We start from the raw sequence: 7,189 nt of genomic DNA, 5'->3' as shown, positions 1-7,189 counted from the left end.
TCTAGTCTCCGTACGGGCGGGGTTAACCACTATAGGTGTTGATGCATTGGCGGAGAATTTCCCCAATCCCAGTCAAGGGAAGAGGGTGTGATTCACCTCATTCCTTTTGAGGGGCGTGGGATTCCCAATCGACCCTTCCTTAGGGGCCTATTGGAACACTACGGGATCCAGCTGCACAACCTCACACCAGGTTCTATTTTACATATCTCCGGTTTCGTCGCTCTTTGCGAATTGTTTTTGGGTTGCGAGGCTCACTTTGAACTATGTAAAAAGTTCTTCTGCCTCATCCCCCGCCATCAGGGCGGCGGGTCTATTTTTGAAGTGGGCGGCGCCGAAGTATGGCCTATAGCCGGATCCGGCTACCCAATCAGGACTCCGAAGAAGAGATCTGCCGAATGGTCTTCGGAATGGTTCTATATCGATGATGTACCTCTTCCGGACCCTGTTCGGCACGGACTGCCAAAATTTTCCAGCGCCCCCTTGAAGAAGCTATATAGCTGGCGTCCCAAGTCCCTTGCCCAGGAAGACAGTGTGAAAGTGATGAGATTGGTAAATAAGGTCAAGGTACTGACCCATTCCGGGCTCTCCATAGTGGAAATTATGGCCATTGCGATACAGAGATGCATCCAGCCACTTCAATCCCGGGTAAGCCCCTTATGGAACTATTATGGGGAGGACGACGCATCCCGCTACAGGCGAAAGGGTCCGGATAGTCAAGCCGCATTAGCCGCAACATTGGCCGACCTTTATAAAGGAGAAGATGAAGACTTCCTTCGTTTAAATTGCCAAGAGGCATACTCCATGTATACTCCCATTGAATGGGTAAGTTTTCTAACCGTTCAATGCTTTTTTACTCATTGAGATTCATTGGCCGAATACCCTAGATTTTTTTAAATAGTCATGGAGGCAAATTTTCGAGAACATTAACTGCCCCGCCCCTAGCTAGAGGATCATGATCGTAATGAAGACCCAGGATTCCATGAGGATCCGGACATATTTGTAGAGTTCAAACATGGAGTCTACTATCAGGCGAGCCTTGACGGCTCGGAGGTGGCCGTTATGGCTGACTACCCTGACCTTTATCCCTTCGTGAAGGTAAGTATTCGAAAAAAGTAGTCTTAGGGAAGAGGGATACTTCTGCTCATCTCTTTATCCTCCGCATTGGACCATGTTTTGCAGGATCGGCGCTCAGCAAGCTGTACTCAGGGGAGGGTGACCAAAAAAAGGTCAACACCTTCGCGGAAGGGTCGTGCAAAGCGAAAGGAGGTTGGCAGCACCACTGAACATGTTCCACCACCGAAAAGGTATATTCCTCTTTTTTAATATTCGGTCATGAAGCCGTACTGTCATTCAAATCCTTCTTCTATCATCGCAGGAGGGGTATATGGTGAACCGTTAGTTAGATACCAACCAGCCGAGCCGCGGCTAATTCGGCGCCGGAGATACCAATCGGGACGGGGGCGCATGCTGATGTGGCATAGACTCGTTCGTCTCACGAAGAGCCGGATGAGATGTCCGTGACCAACTCTGAAGTCGAGAGTGCGATGGACCATCATCACTTGAAAGAAGCCTTGCACGCTCCTGCCTTACTGGAGCCGGAGTTTAACGCCCTAAGCATTGTAGGTGCATATATCTGAGCTGCCCGAGACGGACTCACCAGGGTCGCTCGCCTGTTCTTAAAGGATATGCAGGTACAAATCTTTATGAACTTAGTGGATAGATAGTAGTAGCCCCCGAGACTTAAAGCGGGTGGACAAAACCGATTTGAGGATCATCTGATGATAGGTTCTCAAGGAGAAGAACAGTGTGTTGACTCAGGAGCTTGAGACAAGCCGGACATAGCTAAATGCCGCTGTCTCTGAGCTTAAAGAAATAAAGAGTGCCCCAATGTATTCTTGCAAAGATAAGAAGCTAGAAGAAGAAATGAAGAAACAAGCGAAAGAGATAAAGAGCTTGAAGGCTCAACTCTTGGAGGCACAGTAGGAAAACCAGAAGCTGAAGGGCGGTATATTCGGTATGACTTGTGAACCGTCCGAATTATTGATTTAATCATAATGCGGAATGTTATAGTTCGGTTGACACGGGTATGTTGACCGGCTGCCCCGAAGAGGAAATTCCCGTCCTACAATGTGACATTCTGAAGGAGCTGGCAAAGCTGCACGAGCATGCTTAGAAGGCTATGAAGAATATGGCCAAAGCCTTATGGCCTTCTGACGTCCCTCCAGAAAGTATGGAGGGGTTGGCTGATCTATTCAAGGGTGCCTGGCGTCGTTTTGAGTTGTGGAAGACATCCGCATGCCAGAAGGCGCTCGAGAGGCATGGGCCATGGTGAAGACACGCTATACCTGTCTTGACCAAAGTTGGACCGCGGGGACCTGGCGGGAAGGAAATTCCCGTAAGCCTGATATACAACCAAGTAATGACAGCGGTGGAAATTTTGCAACAAGATTGTAAATTAGATAGTCTACTAGATGGTGTAGAAAGGGAGTGAGCATTCTATTCGATGTACCCATGTACTTTATGACCGAACTTATCTCCTACCGAATTGTATGAAAATTTTGTCATCGCAGAACTTCGGCTTCTACCTCCGAACCAAAAAGTTGGAGTGTTTCCGTATACTATGTTTGACTAGGAAACATTTAGTATTGTCGGAAACCAGGCAATCCGGCCATATTGCTCGAACAGACAAAATGTGTTAGGCGGAGTTATGTTATATTACTGTTTAACGTAAGAAACATCTTCCAAGAAAAATAGTTCCATTAGGGGTTCCTTTCCTTGGGTTGGGCTTGTATCTGAAGTACAGACAGCCAATTTTATAATTATGTCCAAAAACAGCCTGATGGATATGTGCCGACCAATGATTCCCTTAAAAACGCTAGCTTTCGGCTTCACCCGTCTGAGGTACAGGGCCGGACAACCCGGTTGTAACAATCGCAGAGGTGCTCCCTTTACACCCTAGCCGAACAATCGGGAACGTAGGGTATAAGCACAGGAGCAAGGCAGCCCAGCTTGGCAAAAACTTAAGTCATAAATGTGCATATAATGGCAGAAGCGACAGATAGTACAGACAAAAGGAGCTATGAGCTTTTCAATAAAATGCTTCTTTTAAAAGAAGCCCCAATGTATGATGGGGTGTATACATTTAAAGATGCGTACTCCCAATAATGCGGTTTATCCAAACATACAATTAAGGAGAGAAGGAAAAAGTAAATGAGGAGAGAAGATAGAAAAAACCTAGTTTAAAATGAGGCCTAAAGAGGCCGAACTATGCGTAAAATCTTCGGAGTCGGGCGGCGTTCCATGGGTTCGGCTCAAGGTGATTATCCTCGGCGTTGCGAAGGCGATAGGCTCCTCCAGTAAGGACTTCATCTATTATGAAGGCCCCCTCCCATTTAGGTTTGAGCTTATCATTTTTCTTCTCAAGGAGGTGTAGTACAAGTTCTCTGACATTGTATTTTTTAGCCCACACTTCTCTGCTTTGGTAACGCCTGACCTGTTGTTGATAGAATGCGGAACGGGCCTTGGCAACGTCGCGCTCCTCTTCAAGTCCATCTAGGTCGTCTTGCCGATCTAGGTCAGTTTCTTTCTCTTCATACCTGCGCACTCTAGGTGAGTCATGAATAATATCGCAGGACAGTACAACTTCTGCGCCGTACACCATAAAGAAAGGTGTGTATCTGGTTGTTCGGTTGGGCGTGGTCCGGAGTCCCCAGAGTACGGAACTGAGTTCCTCAACCCAGTGCTAATCTGATTCTCGTAAAGAATGCACTAGTCTGGGCTTGATACCACTCATGATCAGACCGTTGGCCCGTTCGACTTGGCCGTTTGTTTGAGGGTGGTATACGGATGCATAGTCGAGTTTAATGACCAACTTAGCACACCAAGTTTTCACCTCATCAGCTGTGAAGTTAGAGTCATTATCAGTGATGATACTATGCGGGACACCGTAACGGTGGACTATGCCAGATATAAAGTCAATCACTGGTCCGGCCTCAACTGTTTTTACTGGTTTGGCCTCTATCCATTTAGTGAACTTATCCACCATGACCAGCAAGTATTTCTTTTTGTGGCTTCCCCCTTTAAGGGGTCCAACCATGTCAAGCCCCCAGACCGCAAAGGGTCAAGTACTTGGGATCATTCTTAATGTGGTGGGAGGCATGTGGCTTTGATTGGAGAAAAGCTGACAGCCCACGCAGCGTTGGACGAGGTCTTGAGCATCAGCTCTAGCCGTAGGCCAAAAGAAGCTTGTCCGGAACGCCTTGCTTACAAGGGCGCGGGCTGCGGCATGATGACTGCCGAGACCGGCATGTATTTCTGCCAAGAGCTGCCTTCCCTCTTCTCCGGAGATACACCTTTGAAGGACTCCGGTGGTACTCCTTTTATATAGTTCACCCTCGTGCACTTTAAAGGCTTTAGAGCGCCGAACTATGCATCGCGCCTCGTTTTGATCGTCGGGGAGCTCTTGCCTATTAAGGTAGGCCAGGAATGGTTTGGTCCAAGGAGCGATAACTGCCATGATCTCATGAGCAGAGGGTGTTATCTCAATATCCGGACTCCCGACGTTGTCTGTGTTGTGTTCGGCAGTTGCGGGTGTGATCAGGTCTGCTTTGCCTTCTCCGTTCTCACCCTGCCATGCCACAGATTGCTTAAAGAGCCTTTCCACAAATGTGTTGGGTGGCATGGGGTCGCGCTTAGCGCCCATACGAGCGAGGATGTCGGCTGCATGATTACTTTCTCGGGTGACATGATGAACTCAAGTCCGTCGAATCAAGCTGACAATTTTAATATGGTGTTTCGATATGCCACCATTTTTGGGTCCTTTGCGTCAAACTCTCCATTGACCTGGGAAATTGCGAGGTTCGAATCACCGCGCACCTCCAAGCGTTGTATACCCATGGAGACAGTCATGCGAAGGCCGTGTAGTAGCGCCTCGTATTCGACTGCATTATTAGAGTCCGTATACATAATTTATAGTATGTAGCGGACTGTGTCCCCAGTAGGGGATGTGAGGATTACACCAGCCCCCAGTCCGGCCAACATTTTGGAGCCATCGAAGTACATAATCATATTAGAGTATGAGATGTACTCTTTAGGTAGTTCGGCTTCCGTCCATTCGGCTATGAAGTCGGCCAATGCCTGGGATTTAATAGCCCGGCGTGGCTTGTATGTGATTTCGAACGGTAACAGCTCGATGGCCCATTTGGCTATGCGGCCCGTGGCGCCCCTGTTATTAATGATGTCATTCAGGGGTACTTCGGATGCCACTGTGACCGAACACTCTTGAAAGTAGTGTTGAAGTTTGCGGGATGCCATGAAGACTGTGTAGGCTATCTTCTGATAGTGCGGGTACCGGGATGTGCAAGGTGTAAGGACCTTCGATACATAGTAAATTGGTTTTTGGGTGGGGAATTTATGTCCCTCCTCCCCTCGCTCGACGACGAGGACCGCGCTGACTACTTGGTTAGTTGTCGAGATGTTTAATTGCAACTTCATGTTTGTAGGCAGAATGCAGATAGGTTAGCCAAGTCCTCCTCTTCTTTGGACCAGGGTCGACACCTCTGGCTTGTTGAACCCCATGGTCCAATATGTATCCCACTCTATGTGATATTTGATCAATAAAAGCCTGGTTAACCCCTAAAAAACATATCTGGTCGTTATCTATTACACACATGTAAGTGGTTAGACCGTTCCATGTTTAAACATTTAAAATAGTTGGTTGAGGGATTGAATCGTAGAGTATATGTTGTTAATTTTCGCATATACTTAGAGTATACCTGGCCAAACCTCGGGCCGGGCTTCGGGCCAAGCCTAGCCAAGCCCGACAAAAAAAAACCAGGCCTAGGCCCGGCCCGACCCGGCCATCAGGCCTGTGTTTTTGGGCCCAAGCCCGGCCCGGACACGTAAAAGCCCGTCGGGCTTCGGGCCGGCCCGGCCCGACCTTCAGAAAAATGCAAAAACGACGGGCCCGGGCCCGGCCCGGCCTTCGGGCTAAAAAACTAGGCCCGAGCCCCCGGCCCGGGGGCAGCGTCAGGCCGGGCCGGGCCGGGCTTCCCATGGCCGGGACTAACGTGGAGTACTATGGTAGCTTTTTCTGTAAATAAAAAATGCAGTTTTGCTAAGTCTGAATTGTAGAGTATATGTTGTTAATTTTCGCACATATGTGGAGTATTGTGGTAGTTTTTTTTGTAAATAAAAAATGTCTCAGTCGACTGAGACTTAGTTATGTCTCAGTCGATATTATCTTTCTTTGATTTTGCATGAAGATTCGTAAATAAAAAAATCAGTTTTTCTTTTTTCTCCTTACGTACTATATCACTTGACTGTCCCTCAAAAAAGTACTATATCACTTGACTGAGACCTAGCCACACCCTAAAAAATATATAACAAGTTTTTGTGCAAAATGCATCGATGCAGTTGACTTTTTCCATGAATAAAAACATGAGGGTGTTTTTGTAAAAAAATACGTCGTGTACAGTCCACCGCTCACTAACAGATGAGCCTGTACACATGGATACGCCAGCATACACGTAGGCCAGTAGAAGAACACAAAACCATATTTTTAAAGTTCTAGCATCAAACGCGAACCAACTGTGGTTAAGATGGTTAGGCGGACAATGGTATCCCCAACCCACCAGGGTTCAAATCCTGGTGCTCGCATTATTCTTGAATTTATTTCAGGATTTTCGGCGATGCGTTTTCAGTGGAAGGAGACGTTTTCGTCGACGACGAGGTGCCTATGATGGCTTCGTAAATCTCAAGATGATATGCCGGCGAGGCGCCTATGGTGGCTTCGTAAATCTCAAGATGATATGTCGGCTCAGTCTTTCAGAGGTGCTCATAAAGGTAGGGTGTGCGTATGTACGTTCATAGGGGTGAGTGTATGCGCGTGTATATGAGCGCTTGTGTTTGTACTGATGCTAAAAAAAATAATCTAGCGGTCGAAGGAAACCATCTCAAAAGAAACCTCCTCCCAACTCCCCACATGGCCCGCATGTCAGCTGCCCACGCCGCAACCCCGCCGCCCTCATCGAGTGTCCGTAGCCCACACGGCGGAACCGCACGCGCACAACAACCAACTGCCCAAACTACATCGCGGCTTGCCCCGAACGCGGTGCTTCCTCCCTCCCCGCAGCCAAATCGAGATCTCTCTCCCCGCAGTCCTTCTCCCACCCCCCACCCCACCCCCGCC

Source organism: Triticum dicoccoides, chromosome 4B, assembly GCF_002162155.2.
Source record: "Triticum dicoccoides isolate Atlit2015 ecotype Zavitan chromosome 4B, WEW_v2.0, whole genome shotgun sequence".
Taxonomy (NCBI): Eukaryota; Viridiplantae; Streptophyta; class Magnoliopsida; order Poales; family Poaceae; genus Triticum; species Triticum dicoccoides.
Note: the sequence above shows the minus strand (reverse complement) of the source record.